Here is a 5,718-nt window from a genome sequence, read left to right on the forward strand (position 1 = left end):
GTGAATATTTACAAGATTGGCCGCCCAATAATAGAATAAAAAATTAGGCAGGGCAAGGCCCCCATCCTGCTTGTTTCTTTGGAGAACTTCTCTACGGGCCCTTGGGTTTTTACCAGCCCAGATAAACCTGGAAATAATTTTGTCCAAGTTTTGAAAGAATGACTTTGGTATAAAAATTGGAAGACATTGGAAAAGAAATACAGCTCTTTTTCACAGAGCCATTCTCCCAGAGCTTGTGGGAAAACTTTTCTCAAGGCCGCGTCCATCAGCAATGCCGACTGACCCAGTGACTGACGTGAGCCGTGTGGATACCCCTGCAAGCAGAAAAAGGCCACAGCCATCAGACATCATCTGCGTGTGCAAACAAGCATACAAAGTGCGTGCCCGTGTGGTCCGTTGTCACAGTGAGGACTGCCTTCATAAATGGTTTCATCTTTCATGTATGAATATGAAACGCATGCCTAATAAGGGGAGCAAATGGTACTGTTTGGTGTGTAGATCCGAAGTGTGACCGATACAGATTTTAGACTATTCTAGTCTAATTTACATTTGCAAATGAAATAGAGTCAAGAGGGGAACAAATAGCACATGGAATGAGATCACTTCAAAATAATAGGGTTTTATTGAGTGGAGTGAAGTGAAGTAAAATACTCAATATTGAACTATTGAAATCTAGGGCTGGTACTCGATACCTTAAGGTATCAACTGAAATAACCACCCTACACCCCACCCTAAAATAACCCAGTACCAAGTAATATATTAATGTATAAACTTAACTCAAATGATACCTGTATTCTGCAATCCTTTTCGTACGCTGATATATATAAAAAAAAAAAAAGGAAAATAAGCCTAGAAAAAAAGACATGGTTTTGCTGACAGTCAATCACTGCAAGCATTCTTGAAATTAATGTGATGTATCAGTACCACTTAACTGTTATTGATACTGGTATCGTAACTTTAAACGAGACAGCCCTACTGAAATCTGCCTTAAATATACATTGAAAATGCACATTTTTCTAATTTCATACTGAACTTTTGATTTCATAAACTTAACTATTTGTTTTAGAGTGAACTCCCTGAAGTATGGCGTGTCATTTTGCAGATCCTGCCTGAAATATGCCTTAATGTACATTGAAAATAGACATATTTCTTAATACAAATTCTCTCTTTTTGTAAGATATTTCATTGTCACACTACACATGCAGTATCAACCTGTTTTCCAACCCTACATTTAGTCAGAAGGTACAACAGAAGGGCACATGTTGGTTAGGCAGCAACACACTGTAGTTATCTTATCGATAGTTGCTGTCTCAGAGCCTGATGTCACCAAGTAGGAGATTGGTATCTTCTCTGACAGGATCGCATATTTATTACGCACCAGTCCAATCACTCTTTCAACATGTATGCGGACATGTGCAATTTTTCGGGTGGACTCAACCTCAACAGCAGACAGCTGTAACTTTCCTCGAGTAAAACTGGGTGTTAGAACCTGTGCACATTTCAAGCCTACACTGTCCTGTATGTCAAAGCCTCTGTCTGCCAAGAGGAAATCACCTGGGGTAATCAGCTCTAGTAAGCCTGAATGTTTTGTGATATATGTATCAGTAGCGCGCCCTCCCCATGCCTTAGAAAGGAAACAAATTGATCCCTTAGGTGTGATGCCTATAAGGTACTTAATAGTGTTATGGTGTTTATATGAAGACCAAGTGAGACTGCGTGCTGTCATATTTGAAGGCCTCTCAATAAAAATTTCGAAACAATCGATTATTGCTGTAACCTTTACCCCAAAATGTTGTCGAAAGGTCATTGGCATAGACTTCCAAAGCTCTTCTCTCTGTGGCCAAAAAATCCACTTCCTAAGCTTCACGTACAAAACATGTATAACACAAACAAAGGTTTTTGACACTGTAGACTGTGAAACACCGAATCTGTAGGCAAGATCCTGTTCGGGGAAGTGGTGACGGAGTCTCATCAGTACCAACATAAGTTTCTGAAACTTGTTGAGTGAAGTTTTGATGCTGTCGGTGAGGAAGCCTTCAATGGAGTGAAAGAGCACCATTAATGTAGCAAAACTGGGTAAACCAGTGTAATATCTGACTTTCTTTTCATTGTCTCTGAGTGACTCCATGGTTATCTTTTCACTGTCTAGCTGATGTTTGAGTGTAATATTCTCAGTAAGCAGTCTCTGATGATCAGCTTTTATTTTAGAGTACATGTCAGAGTCAGACGTGCATGTGTTCACTTCAGATGTGCACCTGTCTTCCTCAACAGTTTCATCTGCAACAGCCTCAGTAGTGTCCATCCCTGAACTGTCTTGTTCCTGTGCCACATTCTTTGTACTTGCCACCATCTTCTGTTTTCTACGCTGCTGCAGCCTGTGGTACCTGGCCACTGTGACCAGCACTTCTGCCTTCCCTGATTTCATATGTTTTCCTCTCCCAGTCTCTGCTGTCTCCCCTGCCAGCTTCAGTGAGGGAGCCCAGTCAGGATGAGTGCTGTCATGTAGGTATGATGGCTTGCCTAAAAGAAAGTGCTCTGTTAGAAGTGCAGGGGACTTTGGAGAACAAAAAAAAACATCTATTTATTTATTAGTTTATTTGGCAGGGACATGTACAAAAAAACATGAATCCCCATAGGGGAAGAGATGCTTGTAACAGATTTAGCCATAGGCTACTTTCCATCTGGCATCCCCGGGCAGGTGGATACAAGGGCATTCAGAGTTATCTGGCACATAGCCTATCTTGTTTTTTCACCATCAAATGATGTTTCATCAGTGATTGTTTTTGTCAATATCACAACTTAGTATTTCATTATGTGAAACTCAATGAGACACTGTCAATGAGGAAGCTTCTCATAATTACTGTCATTATGTTAATATAATAAATAATACTTTGCTCATTAAAAAAAGTGGTTTGTTAGTTTTTTGGTGGTGACAGAAAGGGGCTTCCACAGGATAGAGAGACGGTAAGATGGAGACAATTAAGCAGGTAAACAACTAGCCTCGACGTGAGACGAGACTAGTAAACAACACAACAGGCTCAGGTGCGCAGTGTTAATTTAGTAACTACAAACTATTCCCTTAGCAAACGTTAACGTTTACCTGTGGTAAAATGATGTGAACAGACTTTGCTGTGTGGAGTTGCTTGGAAGTTTCGCCTGTTTATCCTAACTAGCCATAGGTCTCTCCTGCGTTGCGTCAGATCCTCTGTTTCTTTCCCTTCACGTTTGCGGACAGCAGGGATTAAATAAAAACTAACGCCCCGACTTTTATTGCTGCTATTACTACAGCCGAGTATTACACAGCACACCATGGCTGTTGTGAAAATTTAACTCCTGAAGCAGTAAAAACGGCATTAAATAGGCTAGTAAGTAACGTTGGCTAGCGTCCTAAGTATGACACTGACAGCTGTCAGTCACTTTTAAACAGCGCGCCGCAGGATGTCGTCAAAATGGCTTCGGTGGGCGTGCCCGTACGTGAGTGACGTAAATCGAATAAGGTCTATTCAGAAGGCCTTATAATTGTTCAGATGTACAAAGAGAAGACATTTTAGGCAGGCTTGGGGGGGGCCGCTGGACGCTGGAGGAGTGTGTCGCACTGTCACAGCAAGGTCAGGCTGGTTGCAACAGTCCTGATCATCAGTTTGGTTTTAAAGAAAATTATAATAGGCTAAAGAAAACATTATTTTTTTGTTAAACTTTAACACGACATGCATATTATAGCCTACATCAAACTCTTGAGCTACTTCTGTTCTCACTCAGAATGTCAAAATATAGCCTAAGCGATGTGATGTATATTACTTTTTGAGATATTAGCGTTTATTGTTGGCACAACTCATAGCCTAGTTCACTGCCGCGGGGTTACGCATTTCTGGGTGGCAGTGGGTGACTGATTCGTCCTGGGCGCCGCAATTCCAGCATCGATAGTTATGTGAGCGTCAAGACAGCCAGAATGTAATGACTTCCGCTTTATGATTTTCATAATATAACTATTATTGCAACGTTAACCTTCATATTAATTTTGAGTAAACTTTACAGCACACATTCACTCCATATGAAATCTTAACATGACAATGAGTATTTTGATACAATGTTTGCCGTTTCGTTCGATGAAAAAAAGTGTTTTCTCTATTGGGTGAGAATTTGAATGCCTTTATTCTGAAAACAAATTGCGGCATTTCCGTTACTAGTCTGGCCTAACTGTCGCTGCCTTGAGAAAGCCAGACATATCCCGGAGACCACCGCACGCACCTGTAAGAGCTCCCCGAACCCGAATCCGACATATTTCTGGTAAGAGGCTATCTGTGTTCTGTTATTGATTAATGTTTTGTTTAAATGCAATGTCTATCGGTGGTATTGCTGTCTGTAACTATGTTTGTAGATACTATAGCAAATAGTATTACATCAGTGTACATTCTATGACATATACTGTAGAGCCATGAATAAGCAATATGACCAAATATATATTTATATGTTTGCATTAGGGATGGAGCCATCACAATTTCACAAGCTCTCCATCCAAATGATAGTATCTGCACTTTGGAATAACATTATTCATATTGTTGCGTAATGATGCGGTGCTATACAGTGCGTGCGTGCGTGCGTGCGTGTGTGTGTGTGTGTGTCCGTGCGTCCGTGCGTGCGTGGTGTGTGTGTGTGGGCGCGCGCATGGTGGGTGTGTGTGTGTTGTGTGTGTGTGTGTGTGTGTGTGTGTGTGTGTGTGTGTGTGTGTGTGTGTGTGTGTGTGTGTGTGTGTGTGTGTGTGTGTGTGTGTGTGTGTGTGTGTGTGTGTGTGTGTGTGTGATGCAGTGTAGCGAAGTACTGCCAGGAAGACGCTTGACCTCGGAAATGTAACCAAACTGCTATGTGAACGTCAGAAACCCTCATTAGTGTTTTGCTTGCACCTGTGTTTACCCTGCCTTTTCGACACAAAATGGCCCCCGTGAGAAGGGTCTATTGCCTTGGTCAGGGCCACTGACAGGGGTAATAGCCTAACCCTAACACATTGATCGCCTCAATGTTAATCCACCTGCCGGAATCCTGTGTTGGAGCGTTCAGTGTAGTTCCACCTTGCAGCCACACAGGGTCGGTAGATGTTCAGTTTCTGCCTCTTCCTGTGCAGTCCGGCCGTTAGGGCTGCCGGTGTGAAGCAAAGATCAGTGGTGTTGAGAAAGTATTATTATGAGGTGGAGTGGGTCCGTCTGATCCCTGGTTTGGAGGGGATCCAGCTTTGCTCTATCTAGCCTTCGGCCCGCCGCCGCTGGTGTTTCCTACCTGTCAATTAATTCCTAACTTGTCGACTACGAAAGTTCAGTATACATTCTTTACGGTGTGTTTATTATGTGCCTTTTATTATAGTGGGGGCGAAGATGAGGCTGGGCAACTTGGCAGCTGCCGGACAGGAGAGCTGTTATAGTCAGGGATCCAGTCACCCAAAATTTGAGAGGACCTGACATGGCATGCTATAGCCTACTTTTTGTTTGTGTTTTATCTCTTCATTTGGACATTAAGGTCCACTGAATGAGAGGTCTGCTCTGCCGGAAACCTCGCGAAAAAAAGTTGTGGCCATTTTTGTATATGAAGCCTTTATTTTTTGACCGAAAAATGTGAAAGAGTTTTTTTTCCTCAAAGTCCTCAGTGGGTTGCGTAGGCTGTCAATAAATTCATCCCAGGTACACAGAACATGTGTGTTGACAACACCAAGTTAAAAAATACACTTAC

This window comes from Poromitra crassiceps (assembly GCF_964638095.1).
Source record: "Poromitra crassiceps genome assembly, chromosome: 8".
NCBI lineage: Eukaryota > Metazoa > Chordata > Actinopteri > Beryciformes > Melamphaidae > Poromitra > Poromitra crassiceps.